The 17,265-nt window shown below is 32.3% G+C and overlaps 1 protein-coding gene and 1 non-coding gene across 4 annotated transcripts in view; one reads left to right on the top strand and one right to left on the bottom strand.

Moving 5' to 3' along the window:
- Window positions 1-17,265, top strand: part of FBXW7 (F-box and WD repeat domain containing 7) — a 232,728-nt gene that overhangs the window by 181,524 nt on the left and 33,939 nt on the right. The gene's annotated exons all lie outside the window — the stretch shown is intronic.
- LOC144282774 (U6 spliceosomal RNA) lies at window positions 1,461-1,567 on the bottom strand. Its single transcript, XR_013351217.1, has one exon. It is a non-coding gene; the product is annotated as a U6 spliceosomal RNA (small nuclear RNA).

The raw sequence follows: 17,265 nt of genomic DNA, 5'->3' as shown, positions 1-17,265 counted from the left end.
GTAGTTTGTCTTACAGCTTCTCCATATGTATGTAAGGCTGCCTACATACATGTGCATGCATGTACAGACACACTTTGACTTGACAGGACTATGTTGGTGACTTTATATGTATAATCTATTGGTTTTCAAATACTATTAGATAGTATTTAGTACAGAATAGTATTTTGAGGTTCTGAAAGATCAAGTATGATTCTTTTTATTCTTTTTATGTTATTGAAAGGAAACTTTATATCCTAATGGGCACATCTAGTGATTTCTTTCTGGGCTGTTCCTGGGTCAGAATTAGAGCTCTTGACTCTGACTTGTGGAAAGTTGCATAAATTAATGTGTGTCTCATGTATAAACCAGTTAAATAATGGTTGATATAGTTAATAGTAAATATGTTTATGGTAGGTGTAAATAATGATAGATAGAATTTAAGGTTTTTTTAATTTATTAGAAATTTCACCATAGATGTAATAGCAGAAAGAACTACCATTTGCGGTAAAGCCAATGACATTCTAAATGTTAGGAGTTACAGTTCAATTATTTCCATTTATAAGTACCTATTGATGCAGTGCATGTATTTATTTGCATGTACAATGTTTTGTTCCTAAGTTGTGAGAAGTAAAATAGATTTTTTTTCAAAAGTAAATCTAAGATTAATAAAGTTTTCTCTTGTGACTTTGGTAAATCCCTAAATGTTTATGTTTATATTTATAAATTTTATTGACATTTATTTGGGTCTAGAGGAAAAGCAATTAGGAGTATTTCTCAAACATTAATACATTAATACTGATTCCAAAATCACATGGCTAGTTATTTATCATTATTATATGATATTTCATAAAATAATAGAGAAATCTATTTTGAGAGAAAAAATGTAATGTTGGATGCAATTTTCTTAAATTTTTTCTCCTTGCTAGTGGTGAAAATGAAAATTGAAACTTGTGGGTTATTCCTATATTTAATTACATTTTTGTGTGTGAGTGATTTCATAGAGTTCACTTGGGAGCAATTTAAGCTTAAACAGCTTTTCTAATAATCTACAGAAATCTCTGCATTATCACCTTAGATTTTCAAATGTCATTGTTACTACTAGTTTGAACATGTAGGGGCAGTATAGTACTGTTTTTGTAAACCTTGTCTGAATTTGTGGGATTTTGAATCTGTAAGTAGTGTTAAAAGTTCGTTCTTCTTTGCAAAAAGGCAGCTATATGCCTTACTTTTTAAAGGATGAATGGGACTATTTCATTAAGTTGAAACTATTCTTTCAATTCAGGTTCTTATGTATATTATCCAAAAGCTTTTATATGATGTAGGCTCATGGCCTTAATCTATATTTGAAGTCAAGAAATATGTTAAGCTACTTAACAAGAAAAAAGTGCACTTTTATCATTAGACAATAAAAATGATAGGTAAGTGGCTTTGCAAAAATAGCAAAATAATTAAAATCAGTGCAGTTTTCCTCCTTTTTAAAAAAACATAGAGAATGCTTCATGAATTTGCATGTCATCCTTATGCAGTGGCTATGCTAGTCTTCTCTGTATCGTTCCAGTTTTAGTATATGTGCTGCCAAAGTGACCACTAATATTAGTGCAATTTTACTCTTAGTCATTCTGTATCAATCTTTTCAAACACAGAGGTTTAACTATGAGAATTTTTTAAGTAAAGTCGTAATTTTTCAATCTGACAACTGAACAAAACTTAGATTACTAAATAGTCTTTTTTTAAGATTCAGGTATTTTTTTCAGTATCAAAATGATTAGGGTTATTACAAAGTTGATAGTTGATAGGTTTTTTTCCATTTAAATTGATTTACGCTTAAAAACAACTGAGTAGTTTTCTTTTCCATTTATTCATTCAGTAACTTCTGTGAGTCAAGAACTGCTTTAGGCATTTGGAGTTACCACCACAGTGAATGAAAACAGACTCCAGTCCTCACCCTTATGGAGTTTATATCAGAATAGTGGAGTGCTTAACAGCATAGATGATAGTCATTTAAATTTGGTATTATATTCTTAGCTTCACCACTTAATAAGCCTCATCAGTTAAATGAAGATAATATAAGTACCTACTTCATAGGGTTGTTGTAAGAATAAAATGAAATAACTTATACAAAGTATGATTATATAATAAAAACTTTAATAACTGTTATGAGGTCCACAAAATAGTTTTTTAGATATGTTGGTAAAAATTATAATTAATTCTCCTGACATGATAGTACTTATTTCTTTTAAAGTTAGTGTTTTGAATATTTTTTTCACATTTAGTTTCTTCAAATTGTGAAAGAAAATGCATAGCACCAATTTTGAATAGTCATTTTTCTTAAACAGTTTCCTGAGTGACTGTTAATCTCTAAATGGAAAGCTACTGCACGTAAAAAATTAATGTGATTTGGTTCTACTTTCGTTATGTAGATTCATTCAGTGTGACTATCATATGTTTAAAAATTAACCCCATTATGTCTTACTAAATTAAGGTAACATGTCTATCTTAGTATTTTGTTTGGAGTTTCTCAGATGTTTAGAATAAATATGTTGGCTTCAAATACCATTAAATTAAAACAAAAGGCTGTATATGAATTAAAAACAGTTTATCGATTTACATGTAAGCTGCTAAAATGTCTAGCAAATAGTTTTCATTATGATTTTAAGCTCTGACTCCACTTCTTTCCCTAGAGGCCCCAAAATAAGTTAATTAGGAAGTGGAACATACTTGTTAACATCTTTGAAAACTAGCTTGTCAAAATGGCCCCTGGAATATCATTACTATATAAGAATTGAGACCGTTAAAGAATTGATTCACAAGTCTTAACAAAAATGCTTAGAATTGAGATCTTTCTTTGGTGTGCTAGTTCTCTTTATTTTTTAATTATGTGGAAATCCCATATAGTACCCCCCCCATACACATTAATGAAATTCTCACCCACCCCACCTCTGTATAGTAGCTTATCTGCTGTGTTCATGCTGCAACTGCTGCATTGAGGGGAAGTAGTGTTCTGCCGTTTTCATATTAGCTTTGTTATCATGCAGTATTTTCAGCTGCTCATACTCATTACCATACAGCTGGTATGTAGAGAAGAGAAGGAAGCAAGCAGAAGTTGTACTGTCTACAAGAATAAGAAGCTCTCTTGCAGATGGGGTGCTGGCAGATGGGGCATGTGTTTGAACAGGTTTTACTAATAACAGAGTGCATTAAAAATCATTCTGAAAAAGTCCTAAGGTCAGTGCCATGAATTCAGAGCTTGAGAGGTTGTTCAGCTTTTTGTAGACCTTATTAGAATATTAATTAACTCTAATACAAAAAAGTAATAAATGGCCAACCACAACCTCTTCCAGAATATTTTTATCAGTTTTTTCTTTTTTCATTTTAGAATATTTTCTCTTCAGTGTAATTTAAAAATCATTGATACTGTTCACTACTGTCTGTCATTGTCTTGCACTGTATTTTGTACTTTTCAATATAATTACTTAAAATTCCCAGACTATGGTTATATACAGAAGTATATATACTTTGAGCAATGTAATAACATTCTTCAGCTTTAATATATAAATGTTAAAATATTTCTTAGAAGATGAAAACCAAAGAGGATTTAGAAATGCCTATTTATATTGTTGACTACATTGAAGTTTAAGATGAATTATGTTCTATCTCCATTCAAAGTTAGAAGTGAATGTTATATCCCAAAATGAATCTTTTGTTAAAATTATTACTTACAGTAAACTTTTCATATTCACAAAACCAAACGAAATAGTAATGAAATAACAGTAGCTTTAAAAAAAAAAAGTATTTCAGTAGGATCTTATTCCTTTTGATCTTTTTCATTAATTGTAGTGTTTCTTGGTAGATCCTGTCTCAGTGGGAGATCATGATAAAAAGCAAAATAAAGATAGCCAATTATATGTAAAATATGCAGTATTCAGTTTAATTTTAATGGAAATGGCACTTAGCCTGTTATTTTGTTCATAGAGATTAAAATATATATTGCCAAAGTTTTTTTTTTAGGTGATATTTTAATGCTTTTGGTTAACTCTGAAAAACTTTCATGCTTAAGATTTCTTTGTCAGTAAAATGGAGATACAAAAATGCTATCTGTTGTGTTAATACCAATGAATAAATAAAATACTTTGAGATCTGTGGGAAATGATGTACATTAAGTGTTGTTAAAAGTGTGTATATCCCTTTTAATAGTAAAAGTTTATATTCTGTTGGGCATTTTTAAAGGTACAGGAAATCCTAAGCCAGGTTGGCTTTTAATAGCAAAGATAATTGCATTTTGTTGCATATCAAACTATGTATTTTCTTCCAGTTTAGTTTATGCTTTAATTGTGTAACTGATAAATATCCAGAAAATTTTAATACTCTTCCCTGAAGGGGAAATATATGTATATAAATATATAAGATACTATAAATAATACTATTTATAACACAGTACTAAATAAATAATAAATATATAAAATGTGTTGTTCACCTATATTACCTTTCCTTATACTGAAAATTATGAGTTTTTCAAATTATGCTGAAAATTAATAATTTCCAGTTATTTCTGTAATTCTGTCATTATTGATTAAAGTGAGTGCTATGTTGTTCATTATCTCATGTAAATATTATTTATTGATACCCTGATAAGCATAAGGACTATGTGAGGAGATGAGGTAAAAGAATCAAAATAGAAGTGGTCACTGCTTTCATGGAATTTGCAGTTAAATGGGGGAAAGATGGACAAATAATTAATGTGTCTACACTGTGACAAGGCATTGGTTCAAGCACTGTGATTAACAGCTTTAGAATGGGGAGAAGGTGGCCCTGAGAAGGGAATTTGAAATGACCTATACATGGATGGTTCCCATATTTTCGTCTCCAATCTAGACCTTTGTTCTGAGCTCTGGAGCTAGTTGGAGCATATCCTCACCTGGATATCTCAAACCAAATAGGATCAAACATGTAGTTTGTCACCCTCCCTCCCCCAGGAAAGAAAAACAAGCAAACACCGACTCTTGTCCAGTATCCTCTCTCATGTCCCATCCAGTTGCATAAGAAACCTAGGTGTCATCCTTGATAATTCCTCCTCCTTTACTCTTTATGACTAATCAATCTGTCACCAAATCCTATCAGTTTTGTATCCTAAACATCTCTTAAATGTTCACTTCCATCTGTCTTTGTTGCACCTAGCTAGTCTAAGCGACTATTATCTCTTGCCTGGCCTGGTGAAGTAACTTCCTGACAGTCTCTCCACATCCACTCTCACTTCCATTCTGGTTTTAACATTACATTTAGAATGATTTTTCAAGAGACATATCTGATTATTCCCTTCCTGTGACCATGTCCAGCATTAGCTTTTCATTACTCCTACAGCAAAGACCAAAATCCTGTATGAGATCTTGCATAACCTAGGTCTTGTGTACTTCTCTAGCCTCATTTTGCACTATCTGTAGAACTGGTATTCTGGGCACTGCAGCCATAGGGATGCCCTTCCCCCACCACAACACACTTTAGTCATTCCTTCAGAGGAGTCTTCTCCGAACCCCCGGACTAGCCCCAAAACTTAACATGATGGATGCATTGTCCTAACACTGCAGTGTTTACCACAGTCTTGCTTTTGCCTTGTTTTGTTTCATTTGTCTTCCTCTCCTACCATATTGTGAAAGCTCCTAAATAACCATTTAAATCTACATTGGTTGTAATTATGTATCCCAGATAGAATAGAAATAATTAGTTGAAACAATGTAGGATAGAATCATGGAGGTATGTATCAACACTAATATTTACTCCTAGGGAGTGATAACCACACATGGCTGAAATTGACATTTTTTAAAAGATAGATTGGCCCTTACAAAAAGATCTGTGTGGGGCAGCCTGGGTGGCTCAGTGGTTTAGCGCCGCCTTCAGCCTGGGGCCTAATCCTGGAGACACAGGATCGAGTCCCACGTCGGGCTCCCTGCATGGAGCCTGCTTCTCCCTCTGCCTGTGTCTCTGCCTCTCGCTTTCTCTGTGCCTCTCATGAATAAATAAATAAAATCTTAAAAAAAACAAACAAACAAACAAACAAACCAAAAAGATCTATGTGATGAAATTAAGAAACAGGACCAAAGTGATAACCACATATTGAAGTATATGTTGTATACATACTCTGAACCCCCCCCCCAACTATTACTTAGTTAATAAATATTTTAGGCTGTCTTATTAAACTAAAAAATTTAAAGTCAAGTAGAAGTCATAATTCCCCATTAAGTGTTTTGAGGTCGTAATAACAGCATTTAAAACAGTTTCTTTAGTGTTGGGATACATAACTTTTGCCAGTTTTCTGTAGTTTTCAGATCATTTGGGTAAGGGAGAAAGACCTAGTACCTTTTCACAAGGTCTTTCCAGTGAGTTACTTGGTGTGTTCTGTTCTAAGCTTTTTTTTTTTTTTCATTATTTCATGTTTTAGAGATATAAAGTATACGGCATGAAGGAGAGGATAGGATATAGTTCGGGGCGGGGGGAGTTAGAAAAGGAAGCAAAACCCATATATTATTGTAAGCACCTTTCATCAGATTTTCTTTCACTATGCCTACTGATGCCTGCTTTACTCTCAATATAATGTCAAAGATAACAGGAACAAGGCTTCACCAAGGAGGCATTGCAGTAGTGAATTAATTCTTTGTCAGGCTGCTCTTGGTAAATTCCCAGAAGTAAAGTGTATCAGAGTATACAATTAGCTACCTACTTTGTCTCTTCTTTCTCGTGTCTTCTGTGACTTAACACAGATTTCATCTACACATCGCACATTTGCATACTGAAATAGCTCAGGAAACATCCTAGAGATTTCTTAACTACCAATACTACTTGCTGTGTATGTAGAAACCTTATTTTCATTTTCTATAAACTGGAGACCAAGATTTGTCTGTGTTCAAATCCTAGCCATCCTATTTAGTAGTTATATGCCCTTGGGGAGGTTATCAAAACTCTCTGCGCCTCATCTGTAAAATGGAATAATAGCATGTACTTCATAGGGTCATTAGACAGCTTCAGTGAATTTATATAAGTACCTTGAAGAGTGCTTGTAAGTTCTCTGTATACTTAATTTTCTTAAGAGAACTTCTTTAAAAAAAAAAAGTTGCTTATTCTTTTTAAAGATTTTTTTTTTTAATTAGGGACAGAGAGAGAGAGAGAAGGGGGGGGGTAAGGGGGGAAGCAGGCTTCGTGTAGGGAGCCTGACATGGGACTCGATCCTGGGTCTCCAGGATCATACCCTGGGCTGAAGGCAGCACTAAACTGCTAAGCCACCGGGGCTGCCCACAGTTGATTATTCAAGCTTGAATTAGTTCACGGTATTTTTGATGGTGGGCAGTAAACGAACACTCAAATCAGATTAAGTATAGTGTTTATTTTCCCTTTTCTTTCTTTAGGCTTAAAATATTGCCTTGTGTTTCTTGAAAGTATCTCTTCCTCTTTCTAGCTCTATGCATTGTCATATGAATTGAGCAATTCCATTTATCAATTATATTGATCTGTAATTTTTTATTGACTGTCCTTCCCCCCTGAATTGGGAGTTCTTCCAGGATAGAGATTATATCTTGCTCAATTTTGCCTACTTTTTGCTTTGTGTCTGGCTTTCAAGAACCCTGGCTAAATATTTCTTGAATGTAGCAGATGTAGATCTATCAAAATAAAATGTTTGAGTCACTGTTTAGTTTTTTCTTCCCATCTTGTTTCATCGTTTAGAAAACAGGGAACCCTTATATGAAGCAGGATTCATTTGGGTGAGACTAATAATATTACAGTGGAATTTGGGGTTAGAGTCTCACCAGAAGTTTTTCTCACAGTAATTTCCTTTTTCTATGCTACCTATATAGAAAAACAAATATAGTACGTTTCACAAAGTTAAAGTCTTTGAAAGAAATGAATTGGAGAGTAACTTACATCTTGGTCTAACAGAATCCGTTTTTTGCAATTGTCTAATAAAAGCTAGTTGAATAAAGATATCTTTAAAATACCAGTTAATGTTAATATACTCCCTACATTGTGATCATGATGATTAACGTCTCCATTTAACATCTCTTGAAAAATATGTTCTTAATATGCTGTTTTATCTCTTGATAGAATAACTTTAAAGGAAGGGCTGAAAATGAAGAAGGGTTTGTGTGTGTGTATGTGTCTTTATCCCAAGGGCTAACAAAATATTACAACTTTAAGAATATTCCATAGTTCAACATCTTTTTGCTAGCTTTGACTTTATGTGTATTAGATTTAAGTTGTTCCTCATAGGATTTTTTTTTCATGTTGTAAAAGTTTGAACATGTATTGACTCAAAAAGAATTTAAGATTCAGTTTTCCAAGAGTGTTCTCAAATCACCATGTAACAGTTTTCAACAGACCAGCTGTGTGCACAGAGCAGATCTTAAATTGTAATGCACATTTGTTTATTAGTCATTGTGCCATCATTACATACCATGAGTTCACACAGCTGGAAGGAAACTCATGATATCCGTCCTGCAGAAAGAACTCTTTAGAATCATGTATCAAGTGTGGCATACTTTCAAAGTTAGTTTTTAAACATTTAGAGGCTTTGAGTATTTATAGACAAATATGTTCTTAGATATGAAGGAGCTTTTTAATAAAGAAAATGAATAAAATATTTCTATTATAGTAGTTTTGCCAAGATGCCAAAGTGCTTCTGACCATTGTTCTTATAGTTCACTGCAAATAAAAAAACTACTATAGTTTGTTACCTTTTCAGATTAATAATTATTTTGAAAATACTTCCACGACAGGCAAAATTATGTCAAACCCTACTCATGACCCATCTATTTATAGCATTTTTTTTTGTACTCTACTTTTATTTACTGAATCTTCATAGTCTGTTGGAATTTCCTGAAAAGCCAGGGGATCATGTAGGCATTATGCTAGTCAGATAATTCTTGATTCTTTCAAAGCAAAGAATGTGGTTTGTTAAATTATATATACAGTAATTGCTTTAAAATGTAAATTGATGTTTCGAAAATGCATCTTTAGAATCCTCCTTTTTAAATGTAGTGGGGGCATGATTACTAGGTTCTTTCCTACTTGACAGCTACATCAAACACAAATACTTAAAGAGTAGGCAAGCTACTTTAAGTAAAAAAAATTTATTAAAGATCACCATGATGCACACTTTCTAGAGTAAGAACCTGGGGTGATATATATTTCTTACTGCCCTAGCACCCAACACTTATTAATTTTAAGTGTTTTTGAATAAGTGAAATAAGTTCAAGTCCACTGGCTTTGATTCATAACTAGAGTTTGTTTTATTATTTATTTATTTATTTGTTTGTTTGTTTATTCATAACTAGAGTTTTAAAAGATCAGTTAAAGTTATCTCTTCTCATTTTGAATTCTTCTGGAAAATTCATAAGATGACTGAGATGAGAAGAGATGTTATATTTTAAAAACTACAATAAGTGAGAATCTGGACTTTATCTGCTAGTCAAATTTTATAATTGGACATAATTATCAGAATTGGGAAACGAACCAGTAGAAGATTACAGAGTTGAGAATAATACATATTTTAGATTAAGCAGATCTTAGATGACTACATGCTAATGAGGGTATACCTGAGTAGGATTGTGTGTAAGGCTATACTAAGCTTTAGTTGAAGGCTTTTTTCCAACTTTGAGATTCTATGATTATGTTCCAGAATTTTTTATGATCACAGAGATGTAAAAAGTGTACCTTGGGTAAAATCCCTTTGTCTCGAATAACTAAAGGTAACCATATCTTTTTACCATTTGCTAAAATAAGGCTGACAGAGGTCTTGTCCATCTACAGAGATCTGAGACCAACATCTTTTTCTCAAAAAGAATAAATTATCAAATGTAAAGATAAAATTGGAACATAGAAAGTGGAAGAGCAAGGAAATAGAGATATGACACAATAGATACTCCTCCATTCTATAGAATTGAGTTACTAGATATAAAGATTTAGAATAGTGCTTGGCACATGGTACAGATTAATTATTACCTGCTATTCCAATTCTCTTTCCTAAGTTTAGGAATCTTTTTGAATAGGTGCTGAGTTTGAGAGTAAGTATGATGGAAATGGAAGAGTAATTGCTGCATGAAAGAGTTGAAAAGAGTTCAAATACAGTTATATATTCTTTTCTCTGTATCTCTAATTTCAGCAAGTGAGAATTACTTTGTTGTGAGCAATCTTTAATTTTATATACATTTTTGTAAATATAAAGATTATAGGCAAATCTATATACAAAAGTTGTGTCATGTTTACTCTCATTCTAGACATCCTCTAATGACTTCATGTTGCACTTTGAATTAAATCTGAACTCTTGACCATGACTTACAAGATCCTACATAATCTGGCCCTTGGTTACCTGTCTGACATCGTCTTGTACCAGTCACTTCATCCTAGCCAGACTGGTCTTATTCTTGCTGATCCTAGGCTCTACTCTCTCAGTTTGACTTAAAAGTTGTTTCCTGGAATATGCCATTCAAAATTAGCCACACTTCTCTACTACCCTTAGTACCTACTTCTTTCATAGCACCTTGTTTTATTTCTCTCTTAGAACTAAGCATTATATGAAATTGTCTTATTCATGTGTTAGTTTACTTATTATGGGTCTTCCCTCTCCCCCCAAATGTAAACTATATGAAATTAGAAAGCTCATCTGCATTGCTTGCTACCTTATACGTAGAGCCTAGAACAGATATTAGCACATAGTAAGTGCTCAAAAGGTTATGCAAGTGAATTTGTTTATTGACAAGTAAGATGAAAGAGGGAAAAGCTCTTATTAAGCCACTTAGATGACCATTGTGAACATTTTTATGTATTTACATAGGCTTTTCTCTATGCATGCACACAGACACTTAAATATTTGCATGTATATTCTACAAAGGACCATTCTTTATATCATGTGTTTGAATCATAGGTACCTTCTACTTTACAGTAGCCCTTCCCCTAGTTCTGGACATGATGAACAGTTTCTCTGACTTTAACATTTTCTACAATGAAGAATTTTCCTTAAAAGGAGGCTTGAGTCTGGGGGTTGGAAGGGGAGGGAATCAGGAGAAAGAGGTGGGAGTAGAACAAGACAAACCTTAATTTTCCAAGCAAGTCATTCGTTTTTGAATACCAGAGGCCCTTTTCCCACATATTGATGAAAGTCAATGAATCATATAGCCTACTGCCCTGAGTTATGTTTTTTATTGTCTTTTCATCAAGTTTTTGGGAGATTATAAGGTGTGAATGAATATTTATCAGATCTCTTCTTTGTGCATCATTCCCCACTGTATTCAAGAGAACAAGCTGCTTGTCTGTATGATCTGGTGTAAGTGCCTGCTGAAACAGAAGGACCCCTTTATTAGTCAGTGTTTATAACTAAATAAAAAGTCAACAGTCCTTACACCCACACAATAAAGTTCTCCTTGTACAGAAAGACACATATTATCCCTAAAATGGGAGAATGAGTCATGGCAGAAAGTACTTTTGAAGAAACCATCACTAGTAAGTTAAAGAATATTTTAACAGTATTATTAAATGTTTGCATTAGGAGATATATTACTAAATAGGTTACACCCTAACGAACCTTATAAGACCAATGACTACTAGAAGTCTTACAGATGTTGTTAATTCTTCAAGCTGAGGGCCGTGGTAGTTCCACGAATATCTTTGGTCCACAGACAGTAATTTCCTTTTTACTCAACATCTACCAAAATTCTGTCTTTTAAGCTTAGAAACAAGACTGTTTTATATGACATCTTCTCAGACTATTTGAATGATTTCTTCATTTTCTGACCCCCTATCCTACCCAATTTGGCACTATAGATACTCTACTAGTTTCTTGCCAGCTGGATTTTAAGTATCTTGGGGGTGGGGGTGAAAGGCTATTATTGTAATGTTCTAATTTGTCTTTAGTAGCATTTTGCAAATATTGGGAAATAGGTGATTATTTCTTAATGGTTTTCTTTTAACCGAAATCTTTCATTTTCTTTCACTTTTTCCCCAATCACTACCATGTCTTTGCCTCAAATTTCCCACATGTAGCAGAAGCATAGTCATATGGACCCAGATAATTATTCTGCAAACTGAATAATCACGATTTAGAGTTTGCATGTATAATTGCTATTTGCAAAATAGGACACTTTTTTTTTCTTTAGTAATGTCTGACTATTTTTTTTATAGCTTATTTTGAGCTATCACTTATCTAATAGAAATCAGTTAAAAGTAGTAAACTTGGGACCAGGGTATTAAGGTTCTAATATAGCTGTATAACCCTGAGCAAAACATTTAATTCTCTCTCTCTCTCTCTCTTTTTTTTTAACATTTAATTCTCTACATCACCTTTCTCTCCTGTTGGTAACAGTTATTATTTTATAGGACATCTTTTATACCCTGGGCATCTACTAGATCCTCGTGATGACTCTGTGGTTTAGGTTGGTAAAGTAAAAGATAATTACCATTACAAAAAACAGAACATAAAGTCAAATAACCCCTACCAAGGCTGCACTCTAATAATGGCAAAGCTGGTGTTGAAACTCAAGTTTCTCCAATTCCAAAGCTCATGTTCGTTTCACAAATGAAGGGGAATTAGATTACATGACTTCCAAGTTCCCTTCTAGTTCTAAACATATGGCTTCCTGCTATTAATGTTTTTTGTTGTTGTTGTTGATTCACTTTTTTACTTCTTAGCCTTTAGCCTTTTTGGTCATGACTAAACTTAAGTCATGAACAATGTAAGAAATTAATTCTAGAATTTTAAACAAACCTTGAAAGGTTATTTTAGTACTAAAATATAAGATTGATATACCGCACCTATAGAAAATTTTTCTCAAATCAGGTAAATATATTTGAACATCACAACCAGCAGCAGTAAATATAGAACTAGATAAAGTAGAAGAGTGAAGGAGTCCAGGCCTTAAACTAAGGGAAAATTGATTTCATTCTTTTTCCATGTTAAATTCTTTCCTGGGTCATAGTTGCTGCTTCATTTTTCTTGAGGTCAACATTATTTTTTATATTTTCCTTACCTTATTGGAGGGATTGCTATAAAAAATTTATAACAGAATTTTGAAAGGAAACTTCTGCGTATGAATTCAAGATGCTTACTGATAGTTTATTTTGGATTTGAAGCATGAAGTGTAAAGATTAGTGGATTTCTGAATAAATCAGAATGAACTCCAGAGTGACTTACCAACTTTGTCAAATTGTTACAGGTATTGCTTGTCTGTATAGAGGTATTGTAAAGAGTGTTTTGGTATATCTATTAAGTTTGATAGCTCTATAGCAATATGAACTTCAGAAGAGCAAACAAGCACAATTCCCATCTTCATTGTTCTGTGGCTAGGATAAATAAAACTCAGCTTGTGTTATTTTGTCAAACTCTTTATGTTTGTATATTTATTATATACTGGTAGATATGTACATATGCACTTATATTTATCCGATAACTAATTTGGCCCAATTAGTAGGGATGAAAAAAACTTTTACTGCTTGAATTAATGTTGCAATTTATTTGTGTCAAATCCTCATGGGCTGCATTTTTGTAAATAGAGTTATAAATACTTTAAACTTGAAAAAAAAGAAAAATTTATGAAAGTTCCACTCCTACAATTAGAGTTATCTTAAAAATTGTTTAAACCAGTCTTAGCTATAGCTTGATTTGTATTTTGATTTATTGAGGTCAGGATTTTATATATTATTATTATAAGCACTACCTCCATCCCCAAACAATTTTATTTTAAAGTTACATATATTATAGTGTTTGTGATTTTTCTAATCAGTAATATTTCAGTATTTGTTTACTTGGATGGTAATTTCAAACTAAATCTGGCTCACCTTGTTTTATTTTACATATTCTCAAAAAACAACTATTTTCAGTGTGAGTTCTAAAAGTCATATACACATATGACTTTTGTTCTGTGTCATAATTTCAATAGAGGAAGAAAAAGTTTTCTTAATGACATACTATCCTGTACCTGAAAAATACTAGATAGTAAATAAATGCTTAATTAATGAATAGAGTGGGAAGTAGCTATTGATCAATACTGCCACCCACTTGCATTAGGGAAAATGTAGATTCTGGGCATATATACTATTTTAATTTGTATTACCTGTGATAGGACAAGCTATAACTAGCCAATTTCAGTTGTGAACCTTTTAATAAGAACTCACATCCCAGAAAGTTAATGACAGTGGGTTAGCATGAGTTCAAAGTTTGTTTCAGCCTCAGCTTGCTTGACATTCCTTTCTTTGATGTTGAAGATTTGAGCTGTCTCTAATCTAAATTCTATGCTGGGGCAAGACAGCTAATTGTGTAGGTAGCTTTTCTAGTATAATATCAGAGTAATGAATGTTGTCATAATAATAAATAAAATCACTGACGTAAGAATATAAACATATTCTTCTATTATAAAATGGAAGTAAATTTTTAAATGTTATCTAGATGGGGTGCCCAAGTGGCTCAGTCACTTAAGCATTCGGTTCTTGATCTCAGCTCAGGTCTTGATCTCAGGGTTGTGAGTTCAAGCTCTATGTTGGGATCCATGCTGGGCACGGAACCTCCTTAAAAGAAAATGTTAGCAAGATAATGAAAAGAACCAATAATAATATCAATTAATTCTAATACAATAGACTTTTTAGAACTAAGTATAACATAATTATGCTTTAGAAAAATGATGCCATGGTTGCTCTTTTTGCTTATATGGCCAGTTACTCAAAAGCATTAATTATTTGTTATGTATCATTTTTCTACTGTGTCTTAGAGTAAGATGGAAACCTTCAAGGAGTAAATAGTAGTGGAGAAAGATGTATAAAAATAATGACAATGAGGTATGATAAGTGTAATAATATAAGAATATATTTAAAATAGAAATAATGAACTCTGAGAGTCAAGGTGGAGAAAAGTTACTTTATCACTCCTTCCCCTGTTGACACTATGTATAAAGATACATACTTCTCTGAAGATACATGATTCAGTGAAGACTACTGTTTGTATTGTTCTCAGTATTTACATGTAGATTAGTTTTGGTTTCTGCCCATAAGTACAACTTGCCCTTCTAAAAACTTAGTCAGTCCAACTAATGTGTCAGAAGGAGCCACTTCTCTTGTGCTAGTTCACAGGTTAATCATTCTTTTGCCTTATTTCCCAGAGGCTTAGACTCTGGGACAGTACATCTTCATATCTTTGTGCTGATTGATTGATCAATTGATTGATAGACTTTGTTAAGTTGCTCCTCTCATCCATTCTTCTTATATATCTAGCTCAATAGGAGATAGTGATGAGATGAACATTGGGTCTGAATTAGCAGTCACTTCCCTTGCTAATAGATTTCCAGTAAGGTTTATAGGTTTATAATCAGCACAAGAAATACTTTTTTTATAGAATGGAAAATTTATTACTTAGCTTAAATTACATGAAGATTTACTTTATCATAGTGAAAATATACTTAAGACATTGAGGTAGTGATTCTAAAAATTTAGCTGACAAACACAAGTATTGTCTAACAGTAATAGTTGACTAGCCTTTTTTTTTTCAGTGGACTTACTAGTTAACATTCTAGCATAGAGCATAAAATACTTTTTTTTCCTGAACTTATTTAACATAGACTATGGACTGATCTCAGTTTTGAAATGTTTCTGCCTACCACAAAGATAAAAATAAATAACACACATAAGGCTTTTTCAGTCATACTACTAAAAAACCTAAATCTCTGAATAAAGTTTGAACATCTGTATTTTAGCCAAGATGCTCATAAATAGGAATGGAGAATGGTTTTATTTGCTTTGTTCATCTGTAGATCATGATGAAATTAATAGATCACAACTTTCATTAATAGTACTTCAGAATATTGACAATTATTTGTATTCATTTTCTTGAAATCTGGGTAGAGATTTGGTTGACTAGTTTTGCTTGCCAATTTCTTTCTTCACAATTCAAATTAACATTGTAAACAAGATAGTAGGGAGAATTGTTGAAATGTTGGGAAAATAAAGTCGTGAGCACTTATAAACATACACTTTCTCACTTAAAGGACAAAAACTAATAAAAATAATTATCAAATGGGACCCATGGAAGATAGGGATGTGGGGTGGTGGAAGGTATTTTCAATATATATATATTTTTATTATTATTTTGATTTTTGAATCATGCAAATATTTTGCCTATTCAAAAAATGAAGCATGCATATATATATATACCTACGTATAAGTTATGCATTTGTGAGGGTCAGATTTTCTCATAACTTCATACCATATAAAGGAGCTATGTAACCATAAGATCATTTCTTTGAATATACACTTATAGGTCATTTTCTTCTTTAAATATCCTAAGTTTTGAGACAGTGTCCTTGGTTTATTAAAGTTGGTCTATGTCCACAACTAAGTAGACTTAATTTGAAAAATTTACTTTGTTTAGAGAGAGGATATGATTGCAGCTGAAGTCAAGGTATGTACTGTTAGATGACTGATGTGTAGTCCATTTGTACTCTAATAATCTAGTTACCAGTGACAAGTTTTAGGGAAAATTTCAGGTGTTCATTTTATAAAAAGTTTCTTCAGATAGCCCAGAATCGAGGTGGATAATAAAGAGGAAATTATTTTTCTTTACTTTGTTTTTTGTTTTTTGTTGTTTTTTTTTTTAAATCTTGAATTCTCTGAATCTTCTAACCAAAGGGTTTATGGGTCCAATCCTAACAGTTGGATTTTTTTTTATTTGCTAAGAGAGATTTCTTTTTAAAAAGAACTTTTCTTTGAAGTAAGCTAATTGTTTATTTAGAAAACTAACTTTTTGCTGTGTACATATATATACTCTTTCTGAGAGTAAGAATTAAGAGTCAGATTTTTTAAAAAGATAATATAATATAGAGAATGTAATTTCCAGAAGATCCAAGATGTACATCTTCATAAAATTTTAGATCGTCTTATTTCATTTATGTTTTAAAGTAAAAGACATTATACTGACTTAATGTCTTAGTTATAAAGGTAAACATTTATTTTTTAAATTATGATACTACTTTATGTAGCATTTCGAATCATTTACCTAATGAAAGTCATTTGTTAACTATAGCAGAGAGTAAGTCCAAATAGTATTTCTTTTTTTCTCAAGAAACTTAAGTACTTAAATCACCATAGGCACGCAGTTTACTTGTAATAAAGAATGTTAATGGGGAGGGTAGGAGTTAATTAACTAGACCCTTAATAATGGGCCTTTCTAGTCCAAGGAATCTTATAATTGCTTCTGAAGCTAGTCATGTAGCAAGTTGCAAGATAAAATATCTAGATTTGTGAAGTAGTCATTCTGAGAAAAAGGTT

Source organism: Canis aureus, chromosome 13 (assembly GCF_053574225.1).
Source record: "Canis aureus isolate CA01 chromosome 13, VMU_Caureus_v.1.0, whole genome shotgun sequence".
NCBI lineage: Eukaryota > Metazoa > Chordata > Mammalia > Carnivora > Canidae > Canis > Canis aureus.
Note: the sequence above shows the minus strand (reverse complement) of the source record. Positions and strands in the feature narration are given on the sequence as shown.